This window comes from Dermacentor silvarum, chromosome 1 (assembly GCF_013339745.2).
Source record: "Dermacentor silvarum isolate Dsil-2018 chromosome 1, BIME_Dsil_1.4, whole genome shotgun sequence".
Taxonomy (NCBI): Eukaryota; Metazoa; Arthropoda; class Arachnida; order Ixodida; family Ixodidae; genus Dermacentor; species Dermacentor silvarum.
In genome coordinates this window covers 373,858,075-373,873,473 of record NC_051154.1, presented here as the reverse complement: position 1 = coordinate 373,873,473, position 15,399 = coordinate 373,858,075, and positions in this window count along the sequence as shown.

The following is a 15,399-nucleotide window of genomic DNA, read 5'->3' as shown; positions in this document are numbered from 1 at the left end:
GGCAAAGACTTTAATACAGAAAGACGCTGAGAAACTAACCATTCAACAGCACTCATTAACACGGTAAACAGACCAACCAAATGACTAAATTAACATCTGAGCAAAAATGGTATTTACCTATCTGCAGTGAAGGAATTTTTCTGAACAGACCACTTGTCTTTTCTCATGACATTTTTTTAAATCATGTGATCGTTAGTGCACATGTAAAGAATAACAACTCATGTCTACTGGTTCTCTTTAGATGGTGATGGTTTCATATTACAATTGCTAGGTTGCCAGCTACCTATAAGCTTGAAATATTGCATAAAAAGAAAAGAATTTATCATGTTGATGTTTGTTAGGGTAGAAAATGCCACCTTCTTCCCTGCAGAACCTTTCCAGCTAAATTTCAGAGCTGCTTCTGTTGTGAGGAGGGCCCGAAGAAGCCTTTGTACTGTGTCGGGAATATCAGTTCCGCTGTACCTAGAGAATTAGGTGACCTGTATTGCAACATAAGAGACATAATGGCCCTCTGACAGAGTAAAAATCTCATATTGTCAGCCTTAGCATCATTATATAAAATATATAGGTAAGTTTTAGTGAAAAAGATGTTCATCACCGCATCTACGAGCCACCATGTGAGGCCCCTACCGAGAATGAAGATAAGCAGGTCAGCATGCAATGAACATGCAGTGGTGTTATTCTAACAATTGTAAAAGATTTTTTTTACTTCCCAATGCTTTGTCCATGCACAAACGTTATAGTAGCAAGGTGACATTTCTTGGTCTGCATTGTTCAATGAAACACTTGGTATGCTTAGTTGCCCAGTTGATCCAGAATAAATCAGTAATTGCAGTAAGCACTCCTGTCCATAGAAGAAATGAGCTACCGCTGAGATAGACCGGTATCAGTGCCTGTTGGTAACTAACGGCTTGACAAACCAGGCAAGCAACAATATTGCGTGTTCTACTCAACAACATTAAGCATAAGAAAATAATTTTTTGCTATATTAGAGAAATAAGAAAGCATCACTTAGCATCAATATTCTCCTAAAGTCGCAAAAAAAAACAGATGTGACTGTATAGCTACATTGTATAAGAAAGCTGTAGCTATGTCAGACCAGTGCACAGCTAGACCGTAGCATGCCTTAGACTGAAAACTGCACGTACACAGTATTAAAAGCACATATGAAGCTGGAAAGGAAAGTTGGTGTTCTACTTGTTCACCTCAACATGGCAACACGATAAAGGCTGAACAAAAGAAGTCCATCTTACTAGTTTTTCAGAGTTGCCTTCTGTCGAAAGGCATTCTTCCAATTCATATACTGCATCAGCATTTGGTGCAGGTAATATTGGGCAATCCTCTGGCATCTTCAGTGTTAGTGTTGATTTCGAAGAGTTAATTAGTGCTCTGATGCTTCGAAGTTCAGCCAAAATGGTCATTTGGTTTTCAAATGCCTTCCTTTCAAACGCTAAAACAAGAATTGCAACATTTAGCATCTCAAGAATACTATACGGGATGTAAACTGCACAATGTAGTAACTACAATCTCAATCCACACAACGACAATGCATCTGTTCTAGCTATGTGCCTCCACATTTCAAAACATTAGCTGTGAGGTTCCGATATTGCTAGAAATTTTCCTCCACCGTGACATGATGCAGACATGAAAACACAGTTGGCTGGCTCATTTACAAAAAGTGCCCCTGAGTTAAACAGCACTCCATTCGCTACCAATTTCTTAGGTAGTCATTGACTGTATGCAAAATCATCTGCTTTGCATAAAGATAACTCAAGGAGCGTGAGCAAGTCACGTGTTACTGCATTATGAATACACCTTTTTCGACTCAACTGTTTGTGGAAAACAACAAAGTGTACTTCTAATCAGACTGCTGCTAACAATCTGATCATTTCATTACAACCGGATTATGTATGAAAAATGTAAAGAAATGTTAGCTAAACTTATTGTTACTCACTAAGGCCCTTCCATATAGAATTTAGGCTGCAAAGCATTGAATAAACGAGCACAGTGCGCAATCTTCTCTTACCAGCAAACCGCTCACACAGCTTTTCAATTTGTCGGCTAACGTTTGCTGTCGAAGGCACTGGTTCTGGAAGGTAAAAATACGCAAAAGGAGAGCTTTTCAATTTTAGAGCCAGATGGGTACTTTTCACAATGATTGCACCTGATATATTAAGTGCACATCACTGAAAAAGACACCTTCATGTCCTTAATTCATGCACATAAAACTGCATCCTGGTCAGCAGCCAATGTCATTGAGCATAAACAATGAGTTGCCATGACAAGTGTTGGATTTGTAGGTTTGGTGAATACTCAAAACCTTTGAATAACAAGTTATATATTGTTCTATTCTATTCGATCATTGAATAAAATAGTCACTATATGCAAATTTGAATATTCTTTAAATACCTGACTTCGTCAACTTTGCATGGTTAAGCATAAAACTGAAGTGTTAATGCAATAACGTTTGCGACATGCAACAGCTATGGTAGACATAAAACAGACATGGGTGCACTGCCATGTCCATGTCTGTTGTGTACTATGAATGAGTGAACTCTGAATGGAAATGATTGCATTTTAGCCAGAAAAGCCTACCTGTCTGGGCAACAGAGCTTGCTGTACTATGTAACTTAAGTTTTAGTTGACGAAGTAAAGTATTAAAAAACTATTCAAATTAGCCAATAGTAGCTCTTTCATCTGATGGGTATTGTGCGGTACTAATTATGGATGCTGTATCTGTTTGATAACCTTGGATTAAATCAGAATACAATTTGCTGCAACATTATTTGATTATTAGTGACACAATCTGTCGCAACTATTCCAACTGTTGAAATCATCTGCTTTTGTTGCTCTGTTAAGACAACGTGCATTTTTTGTTTAGCCTCAACAGTGCACACAGCTTAATGGCCCACAATACTACATTTGTAAACTTCACCTAATGATCTGCGACCATATATATGAGTGAAGAGCTCTCAGTGTAAGCTATCTTTTCATTTCTCACTACTAATGCTCTAATTCTGCTTTTAATAAGCAATGCCTAATAATGCCCAATATATTGAGAAACATGCTAATCCAAATGCTTGGACCTGAATGTTATTTTACACTAATGGTAATAAACATTGTTAATCATTCAAAGACATTTCATAAATATTCAATATTCGCTTTAAATCAATTTAATTATGCTGCTATATAGCTATGACAACGTGATTATTAATTAGCAAACTTTCACAATTATTTGCCTGATTATTGCCTCTAGGAGGCATGTCGTAGTGACAAATCAGAAGTGAAGTAGAAAGCACGAATTTTTGCTTGAAATTCTATGAGATCAGTTTCAAGACATAAATATGAAATTATACTGCAAGAACATAGCGCTGGTCCAGTTAGTACGTTTCTTCACAGTGAAAAAGTGCATCACACAATACTTAACTGGAACAATGCATTTCAAAGCACGTTGCAAGCCTACATTTCTCTGAATTGGTGCTGGACACACAAGTATAAGCAAAAGGTTATGCTTGAAGTAGCACTGGCTGACTTAAGTGTACAACTATGTACTCTTGCAAGGCATTAATTAAATAATTCATTTATTTATCCATAGTGTCAACTTCATGAGGGATTATAACAGGAAGGGCATCATCAGAAAATAAGAAATTACTTCTATGAGTTAAAGTATGCCATGCAAACAATATACAATAGTAATACAAAACGTAACAGGAGTGTTAACAGGAACTGTACACACGTAATATCACAACTGTAGAAAACAATACCAGTACAGCATAAACACAACATACATGTACTAATATAATGAAAACTAACTGGCCCTAACTGGCCACGATTCCTCTTGTTCACGCAGTTTCTGGCACTACCCTGGCCTCGTCCCGTGCATGCTCTTGATGGCCAACTAACCGACCCTGAAATCCGTAGCTGCCCATCCTGCTCAGCAACGGATCACCCAGCGCTGCACCCGAACGTCCCTCAGCGGAATGGTGGAATTCTCGGGGCCAACTGCGCACCCCGGTCTACGCAGTTCACGCAGCCGCCTCCCCGATATCTACACCCACCCTTTCTACTACGCATCCGGATGGCAAGAGAGACCAAGATAGCCGGCGCAAGAGAGTATAAGAAGCTAGCCCAAAATGTCAGTCCTTTCAGTGGGTCTGACAGCACATCGAAGATGCGTCGCCCTAACTGGCCACGATTCCTCTTGTTCACGCAGTTTCTGGCACTATCCTGGCCTCGTCCCGTGCATGCTCTTGATGGCCAACTTACCGACCCTGAAATCTGTAGCTGCCCATCCTGCTCAGCAACGGATCACTCAGCGCTGCACCCGAACGTCCCTCAGCGGAATGGTGGAATTCTCGGGGACAACTGCGCACCCTGGTCTACGCAGTTCACGCAGCCGCCTCCCCGATATCTACACCCACCCTTTCTACTACGCATCCGGATGGCAAGAGGGACCAAGATAGCCGGCGCAAGAGAGTATAAGAAGCAAGCCCAAAATGTCAGTCCTCTCAGTGGGTCTGACAGCACATCGAAGATGCGTCGCCCTAACTGGCCACGATTCCTCTTGTTCACGCAGGTAACAAATCGATACAGCCTTTTTACTAAACATAGTAGTTACCGTGCTTTACTTGTGCTGCCAGACCCACAGTGCCTATGTTGTATTGCTTATGATTGTGCATGCACAGTGCTCAAACTACTATTGCTGGCCGGTGATGTCGAGACAAATCCTGGACCTTCCACCGCTGAACTACTGAATGCATTAAAAGAACTACAGTCTGGCCAAAATACAATCCTAGACTAGTTAAAGTCAATCCAACTGACGCTTACTGACCATGAAAAGACTTTTAGCGATCTTATCGAGTAGATTGACTAAAATTGAATCGGATTGTGCGCCTCTTGCAACATTACAGAGGCAAGTGGATAAAATACAGACTGTTAGCACCGACTGCATGTCCCAAGTCTCGACATTGGCGGCCCGCATGGATGACGCAGAAAATAGATCTAGACGGTGTAATCTTATATTTTACGGGCTGAAAGATGCACAAAACGAAACCTGGCAGGACTCGGAAAAACTATTAATTGAACATTGCAAGGTGCACCTCGGCGCTGTCGTGCAACCACGCGACTTCGAGCGTGCTCACCGACTAGGTACTTTCCGCCAGAATAGGTCAAGACCAATTATTGCCAAACTTGCCCATTTCAAAGAAAAAGAGCACTTACTGTCTTTAGGAAGTAAACTAAACGGCACAACTTTTAGCATCGGCAAAGACTTCTCACCTCGTGTCCGTCTCGCTCGAAAGCACTTGGTTCAGTTTGGCAAATCCATGCAAGCCCCTTTCAAACTCCGTTTCGACAAGCTTCTATGCGGTAACAAAACCTATATATTTGACCCTACTACAGAAAAGGTTGTTGAAAAATCTTACTAGCAATCACCGACGACTCTAAAGCAACCGTCACTCAACCATCGCTCCCAACCGAACCGCTCTCCCCTGTCTATCTTATTCACCAACATACGCAGTGTCTAAGCGTGATCTCTTATGTGATCTCATCCATTCATCTAGCTCCAACGTAGTTCTGTTAACGGAAACATGGCTCAACTCGTCAATCAATAATTCAGAAATTCTGCCTGCCTTCAATATTTATACGATCTTTCGTAAAGACAGAGAGGGCAACCAACGTGCTGGTGGTGTTCTCATCGCAGCCCATCAGCAATTACTTTGCTCTCCCATTGAATTAACGTCTCCCTTGGAGATGTTCTGGGTATGCTGTAAAGCTACCTTCCCACACGTAGTAATTGGTATCTGCTATCGTCCACCCAGCGCTGACTCGTCGTTCATATCACAGTTCCATGACGCTATGTGCGCCATTTTCACTACCTACTTAAGTTCGCCCATTCTGCTTTTCGGTGATTTTAAATTTCCTTCCATAGACTGGTCTGATATAGCAACTACGTTATCAAGAAACAACTTGGCTAGCGACTTCGCGAGCGCATGCCTTAACTTCGGCTTATCCCAAATAGTCAGTAAACCAACGCGCACGACTACCCACTCTGTCAACACTCTCGACCTTATATTAACCACACATCCCGATAACTTCTCCGATATCACATACTTGCCTGGCTTTAGCGATCACGTAATCATCCATAGTACGTTCCCTTGTAATCTACTCACAAGTAAAAGAGCTAAAAAGGCACTCACCCTTTACAATAAAGGCGACTACTTGAGTAAAAATAATGAACTATCAAAGTTCTGCGATCACTTTACATCTGTTTTTCATTCACGGACCGTCGAGTCAAATTGGCAACTATTCAAATCTGAAATGCTGCGTCTGATAAAACTACACATTCCCACTATAAAAGTAACTGAGCGCACAAACTCCCCATGGTTCAATAACACTTTGAAAAGATTAAACAATAAGAAAAAACGTCTATTCCGCTCAGCTAAGGCCTTGGGTTCATCCTTAAGATCCTCATCAGCATGGCAAAAGTATCACGCTGCAGCGAAGCATTACAACTCGTCTTCAACCATAACCAAACGCAATTTCTTTTCCATTACACTACCCTCGATGTTACACAACAATCCAAAACGCTTCTGGCGAACCATGAACCCTCATCAGGAGAGCATCATTTCACTTGGTGATGACATGGGCAGTATTATACCAGACATCAAAGTCGCTAATGTCCTAAACATGACATTCTCTTCGGTTTTTACTAATGAATCAACTGACAATATGCCCAACATCTTACCATACACTGATGCCCACATGAGTAGCATTACGTTTGACCCGCCTGGCATAGTTAAAATAATTGATTCACTAAAAAATTCATCGTCAACCGGAATTGATGGAATCAATGCTAAAGTACTAAAGAACACTAAGCATCATTCCAGCATCATTCTCTGCAAAATTTTTCAGCAATCTCTTAACACGGGTACTATACCGGATGACTGGCGCATTGGCAAGGTAATCCCAGTTTTTAAAAAAGGTACTAAGTCTTGTCCCAAGAACTATCGCCCTATTTCAATCACAAGCGTCTGCTCCAAATTAATAGAACATGTCATTTTCTCTAGTGTAGCGAAATTTCTATCGTCCATCACCTTTTTTCATCCTAACCAATACGGTTTCCGTAAAGGCCATTCCTGCGAGACACAGCTCGCTCTATTCTTGCACGACATTCAATCATCGCTTGATAGTAACGTACCTGTCCATGCATTTGGCCTTGATTTCGAAAAAGCGTTCGATAAAGTACCCCATGCTCGTTTGCTACTCAAACTCTCACGATTAAATCTGCACCAATCAGTTCTTAATTGGATTCACGCATTTTTAACCGACCGTCATCAGTTCGTCTATGCAAATACATATTCATCTTCGTTTACGCAAGTCTTATCCGGTGTCCCCCAGGGCACGGTCCTCGGGCCGCTTCTGTTTTTAATATATATTAACGACTTACCCCTTCATGTGTCATCGAAAATGCGCCTCTTCGCCGATGATTGTATTCTGTACCACCCTATAACAGACTCTTCCGATATCTCAATCCTCCAGAACGACCTTCATCATATAGAAGAGTGGTGTAAAATTTGGTTGATGTCTCTCAACGTTAATAAAACTATACTAATTTCATTTCACCGTCGTCGCAACTTTTCAACTCCTGAATACACCATTAACAACTGTCCTATAAGTCTCAGCGACTCGTTGAAATACCTCGGGGTTAATATCTCCCACGACTTAACATGGGCCAACCATGTTAATCAAATTACTAATTCTGCAAACCGTGTCTTGGGCTACATCCGTCGCAATCTCCCCCTTGCACCTTCCTCTGTTAAACTATTAGCATACAACACACTCGTCCGTCCAAAACTTGAGTATGCAAGTGCAATATATGACCCTTTCCAATTAAACCTAATTAAGACACTCGAAGCAGTCCAGAACCAAGCTACTAGATTCATCTTGAGTGATTATTCCTACAACTCTTGTATCACAGCGCTGAAATCGCAACTTGATCTACCCGCCCTGGCTCATCGCCGCAGAAATTCTCGACTAAATCTGTATCACAAGTTCTTTCACTGTTTGCCGCCTAAAAACGAGCTCATCGTTCCCGTCCATCGCATGTCACGCAACACCCATCCAAACGCCGTCATCCCTCCATGTGCCCACACCACAACATTTCATCAATCATTCTTTATTCGTACTGCGCGTGACTGGAATCGCCTTCCCGGCCATATCGCTACGATCACCGACCATGCAGCATTCAAATCCGCCGTTGAAGAAATCGCACACATCGACGCTAACCCATAGGATTATCGTGTACACTGCTGCGCATCATTAATATTTTATTTATTCCTGCCTTGTATTCGCTAACCGATTTGTATTTATTTGACCTGTATTCACCAATTTTTACTGTAATTATGTTCTATCCCCTGTACCCACCCCTCATGTAATGTCCCTAACGGGACCCTTGAGGTATAATAAAATAAATAAAATAAATAAATTGTAATGAAGCAGAGGCGCCCCTGGGTATGTGCCGACTGAAGAAGAAGACGAAGGACCGTGCCGTGATCGCGAGAGAACCCTGTGCTACAAACAGCCCTTGCATTGCCTACCTGTACCTAGCGTTCCTAGAACGTTATCGACGACAATAAACCTCGTCGCATTTGGTGGAGGTTGCTGAGATCCTTCGCCTCGTCCTGGAGCTCCGCACTCGAACCCTGCCAACACCAACCCGATCGCCCTGCACTATGCCTGATCCAGCTACTTCGTCGCCTGCACCACCGGCTGCCACTGTCGTCTGCGCCGGCGTCCCTCTTCATCGCGATCCACCCATTTTCAGTGGGACCGCCGAACACGACGTGGAAGCCTGGCTCTCATCGTACGAACGTGTAAGTGCCCATAACAAATGGGACGACCAGGCTAAGCTGTCCTATGTGTCCTTCTACCTCGCCGACGTAGCCAAACTGTGGTTCTTCAACCACGAATCAGACTTTTCAAGCTGGTCAGCATTTAAGACCCTTTTCGCCGAAGTGTTTGATCGCCCAGCTGTGCGTAAGCTACGCGCTGAACAGCGTCTGCGCCAGCGCGCACAGCAGCCTGGAGAGACATTTACCAGCTACATCGAGGATGTTCTCGATTTGTGCAAGCGGGTAAATCCCACCATGTCAGAGGATGACAAGATTAAGCATATCCTCAAGGGCATAGAGGACGGCGCATTCCAGATGCTGCTGGCAAAAAGCCCAACCAGCGTATCCGTCCTTACGAACCTATGTCAGAGCTTTGACGAGCTGCGCCGCCAACGTTCCATCGCTCGCCAAAACATTCAGCTCGCCGATTCCGTCTCGAGCGTTGCGGTTTCTGCCGACCTTCTCCCCAACTCGACCCTATCGCAACATATAAAAGATTTCATTCGTGAAGAAGTGGCCAGGCAGCTATCGCTGCTGCCTCACAGCGACTCACCTTCGGCAGCTTTGACTCCAACGCTACAGCAAGCCATCCGCAATCAGATATCGGAAGCGCTTCCTGCTGCTCCTACAACCTCCCCACCCAATCCTATGAGTGTGCCGCTGCCATATGCCGACTTTCCCACTTACCCTACGTCGCTGCCACTCAGTTACGCAGCCGTGGTTGCACGGCCTCCTCCGCCGCCAGCTTCCTTTTCATCGCCCATGCATCCGGCTTCATTTCCAGTTGCCCGACCGTCACCACAGTTTTTTCGTCCAACCTCGACGTGGCGCACTGAAGACAACCGGCCTATCTGCTTCGCCTGCGGCATTGCTGGCCATGTGGCGCGCTTCTGTCGCCGCCGCACCCCAACAACGCCTACCACCTTTGAAACGCCCACCTACGCACCACAATACGCCGCCGCGTCTCCATTTTCACCGAGACGTCTTGAAACTGATCGCCGATCAGAAACTCGTCGTTCCCCTTCCCCTCGTCGGCGTTCGATTTCGCCCCTGCGTCGTCGAGCTCCCACTGAAGCGGGAAACTGACTGGTGCAGTTCCTGAGGCAAGAACTGCTAATACGTCGACGTTCTCAAGACCTCCATCTTCGCCGCAAAATGTTATTACTGTTCTTGTAGAGGGAATACCCGCAGTTGCGCTAGTCGATACCGGAGCCGCCGTTTCGGTCATTCACGAGAACCTTCGTCGCAAACTCCGAAAAGTGACTACAGCTCCCTCTGGCCTGGTGCTCGCCACTGCCAGCGCGCAGCGAATTCACCCTTCAGCTGTATGCACGGCCCGTGTTGTCATCAACGAAGTTCTGTACATAATCGAGTGTTTCGTGCTACCATCGTGCTCTCATGACCTCATCCTTGGTTGGGATTTTCTGTCCCGTCATCATGCTGTCATTGACTGTTCGCGTGCAGAAGTTTCGCTTTTACCACTATGTGAATCACTGCCGACTGGCTCTCCTCGCGTTGCCGATAAACTCATTGTTGATGCCGACACAACCATACCCCCTGAGTCGTCGATGGCTGTTGTCCTGTCGTCTGCTGCTGACTCTGACGCCACTGTAGTGTTCACGCCGTCCGATGTGTTTGCTCAGCGCAAGGGCATCGTTCTTCCGTTTGCCGTGCTGACTATAACATCTGGGTCAACTGTTATGCTGGTCACCAACTACTACCAGTACCCGATCAGCCTACTGCGAGGAGAGACCCTAGGATACTTGCAGGCGGTCGACTACGTTGACGATCTCGATGTTCCTACCGACTCCCACCGTTGTTACGTTGACGCCATCGCTTCTGTCTCAGACTCATCGTCTTCAGTGTGTTTTGACAACACCATCGACCCTGCTCTTTCCCCACCTCATCGCCGCCAACTCCTCGCTCTCCTTCACAAGTTTCTTTCTTCTTTCGACTGCCATCAGACGTCATTGGGCCGTGCCACCGGTGTTTCTCACACCATCGACACCGGTTCCCACTCCCCCTTGCGACAGCGCCCGTATCGTGTATCGGCCAAAGAGCGACGAGTCATCACAGAGCAAGTGGACGACATGCTCAAACGTGAAGTCATCCGTCCTTCTCAAAGTCCTTGGTCGTCACCTGTCGTGTTGGTAAGAAAAAAAGATGGCTCCATTCGTTTTTGTGTCGACTACAGACGCCTCAACAAGATAACAAGAAAAGACGTTTATCCACTGCCTCGAATCGATGACGCTCTCGACTGCTTGCAAGGCGCAGAATATTTCACTTCCTTGGATCTGCGCTCCGGGTACTGGCAAGTTCCAATGGCCGAACCTGACCGTCCGAAAACCGCATTCGTTACACCCGATGGCCTCTACGAGTTTAACGTCATGCCCTTCGGTTTGTGCAACGCGCCTGCTACTTTTGAGCGTATGATCGATACCATCCTTCGCGGCCACAAATGGAAGACATGTTTATGCTACCTCGACGACATCGTCGTCTTCTCAACCGATTTTCCGACACACCTCGCTCGCCTGCATGACATTCTGACCTGTCTCGCCTCTGCCGGCCTACAGCTCAACCTCAAAAAGTGCCGTTTTGCTGCAAGCAAGTTAACCATCTTGGGTCACGTAGTCTCAAAGGACGGCGTCCTCCCGGACCCAGACAAGCTCCGCGCCGTTGCAGACTTCCCTACGCCCACGTCTATCAAAACCCTCAGAAGTTTTATTGGCTTGTGTTCGTATTTTCGTCGCTTCGTACGCAACTTCGCATCCATCATGGCGCCCTTGACAAGTTTACTTTCCAACAGTAACGGTATAGCAGCGTGGTCACCTGAATGTGATGCAGCATTTCAGCAGTTGCGCCACTTGTTGACCTCACCACCGATTCTTCGCCATTACGACCCTGCTGCTCCTACGGAAGTTCACACTGACGCCAGCGGAGTTGGCCTTGGTGCGGTCTTAGCGCAACGGAAAGCTGGCTATGATGAATACGTCGTCGCTTATGCTAGCCGTACTCTAAAGAAAGCAGAATTGAATTACTCAGTGACAGAAAAGGAGTGCCTGGCGATCATCTGGGCACTAAGCAAGTTTCGTCCATACCTTTACGGCCGTTCTTTCGCCGTAGTTACAGACCACCATGCCCTTTGTTGGCTTTCTTCCTTGAAAGACCCGTCGGGACGCTTAGGACGTTGGGCGCTTCGCTTGCAAGAGTACGATATCCGCGTCATGTACCGCTCCGGTCGCAAGCACTCCGACGCTGATGCGCTCTCCCGCTCCCCACTGACACCTGACTTGGCGTCTTTGTCAGACTCCGCGTCCACCCTGTCACCATTGGCCATCACCGACATGCACACAGAGCAGCGCAAGGACCCAACACTTGCAATGTTACTTGACTACCTTGCCGCTCCGTCTGATGTCCCTTCGACACGAGCACTGCGTCGCCAAGCAACCCACTTTTCCGTGCGAGACAACATTCTATATCGCCGCAACTATATGCCGGACGGTCGGAAATGGCTCCTTGCTATACCTCGTCATATGCGCTCTGACATCTGCGCATCTTTTCACGCTGATCCCCTAAGCGCTCATGCCGGCGTCCTCAAAACTTACACAAGGTTGCGTCAGCGCTATTATTGGCGAGGCATGTACAACTTTGTGCAAAAGTACATTCAGGCTTGTACTACTTGCCAACAGGGCAAGACACCTACACACCGTTTCACAGGACCATTGCAGCCGCTACCATGCCCGGCTCGTCCGTTCGACCGCGTCGGCATCGACCTCTACGGCCCTCTTCCATGCAGCGGGTGTGGAAATAGGTGGATTATTGTCGGCGTAGATCATCTTACTCGCTACGCTGAGACTGCAGCTCTGCCGGCAGCGACCGCACGTGAAGTTGGGTTTTTCATCCTTCGCAATTTTGTTCTTTGCCACGGTGCTCCCCGAAAACTACTGAGTGATAGGGGCCGTGTCTTTTTGTCGGAGGGTGTCGAAGCCCTCCTCACGGAGTGCAGGATCATTCACCGAAAATCGACCGCATACCATCCCCAAACCAACGGCTTGACCGAACGGTTCAATCGCACACTTGGCGACATGTTGCGAATGTATATTTCATCCGACCACTCCAACTGGGACACCGTACTCCCCTTTGTCACGTTCGCATACAACACCGCGACGCAAGCGACTACCGGCTTTTCCCCGTTTTTCCTTGTGTATGGCCGAGAACCTTCCTGCCCTTTGGACACCATACTGCCGTACCAACCTGATGCCGCAGAGTACACTCCACTTTCCGAAGTCGCCAAGTATGCTGAAGATTGCCGTCAGCTGGCACGTTCCCTCACTAGCGAGACTCAAGAACGTCAAAAGACACGACATGACCATACTCATCAACCACCACCCAGCTTTGCTCCCGGTTCGCTTGTTTGGCTTTGGATACCAGCCCACATTCCTGGCCTCTCTTCCAAACTCCTGGCGCGTTATCACGGTCCGTACCGTATCATCAATGCCACTTCACCGGTCAACTACATCGTTGAGCCGCTCACAGTGTCACCAGACCTGCGTCGTCGTGGGCGAGAGACAGTACATGTCAACCGCCTGAAACCGTATTACTACCCACTCATTTTCTCAGCGCCCTGAGTCGCCAGGGTGGCTATGCTTCGCTCCCGGGGCATTGTAATGAAGCAGAGGCGCCCCTGGGTATGTGCCGACTGAAGAAGAAGACGAAGGACCGTGCCGTGATCGCGAGAGAACCCTGTGCTACAAACAGCCCTTGCATTGCCTACCTGTACCTAGCGTTCCTAGAACGTTATCGACGACAATAAACCTCGTCGCAAAATAAATAAATAAAAAATTGAACTAGTAAACATAATTTCAAATCTCGCTATGGATGAGTGCTGCTTGTTAGCTGATGTTGCAAAGGTTCCAGCGTGGAACTTCCAGTACTGGTGTTAGTGGAAAGAATAACTTGAAACAGTCAGTGTGTAGCTAGTAATTATGTAATGTTTGCAAGCATTTATGATGTGGTAGTCTTGTTTCTGAATTTGTGATGTACTGCAATGTGTTTGTGGGTAGGTGATTGGAAAGGAACTCGTACAAAATCTTTAGATGGGCAATTTTATAGCTCTGTAATGAAGGCTGAGAATTACACCTTGGGGTTGTAATTCAGTAGTGAACCTGTCATTGTATAATAATTTACATATACACCAATTAAAATGCTCATATGTGAAATTTCGCTAATGAATCGATTGATCGGCAATTTTGTACGAACTCTGATGTCTACTACAGCTGTAAAGCCTTCTAAAAAAATTATATTTAACCCCTCATTTTCATTCATCTGAGACAGCTGCTACTGAAATGCACAGCACAGGATGCTTCACATGTAGACTATTTGTGCAATTTGAGGGAGAAGTCATACCAAAGCGATGTGAATGACCGTTTTCCACATGGCTCTGCCTTGCATCACAGAATAGCCTGTTTAATCTGGTGTTCAGTCTTGCTGGGTGCTCTTCTCTGCTTGGCACAACAGACCTGTGGTGCATGTCATTGAAGCCCAAATGTGAAGCTGGTCAAAATATGCGTGCCTCTGTATGCCTGCAAAAGAAGAAAAAAATCGTATAAAATGAATTACGACATTTCACCGCTTAAGCATTATTTGACTACTTTAGGCACTTTGAATCTGCCTGTCTGTGTAGTGTGTGCGTCCATCCGTCTGTCTCTCTGTCTAGCCTGCTAAGTCGTCGTGGTTGTTTCATTAACTAAATCAACTCTAACTCGATTTAAACACAATACGCATGACTTGCATGCATGACATGCCTTGAATGTCACGATATTCATGACTCGAATGTCATGATATTCATGGCATTAATGACATAACTATAATGATTTATTCTCTTATGCCATCGTGGTCGTTTAAAGGGATTATATTAGGCTATGTATGACATGCATGCATGAGAATGGCATGCCATGAGTGGCATTGACGTAATGAATACATGTCACAACATGTATGCCGTGGCATGTACGTTTGGACATAACATCTATATGCTACGTGAGACCCCATTGTGTACAACATTGATGTCGTCTTTTGTTGTCACATGCAGGCTCACATAAATAAACACACACAATTGCTTACTCTACAAGAACGCATTTGCCCATTTGGTAACTGTGAAGTGCACTGCTGAGTATGAATAGACAGCCGAGTGCAAATGCTTCGCAAGACGTTGATTCACACAGTATGTGGGATCTGCACGATTTTATCCCTGCAACACAGCCCTCTCAACATTTGCAAACAAGCATGTCCAGCAGACCAGAGTTCACTGAAAAGCCCACTTTGTGTGAAATTACCTGGTGTGTGGTTGTACTGGGTTGTTGTCCGGGAAAGTGTGCTTTGGGTCTCCACATGTCCATCGTTTTCAAATGGAACTAATCCCGCAGCATCTGCATAATGTATATAAATAAACTGCAGCCCTTCTTCTGGTGTAATTACCGTAATGAAGTTATGTAAAAAATGAGATGTCTGT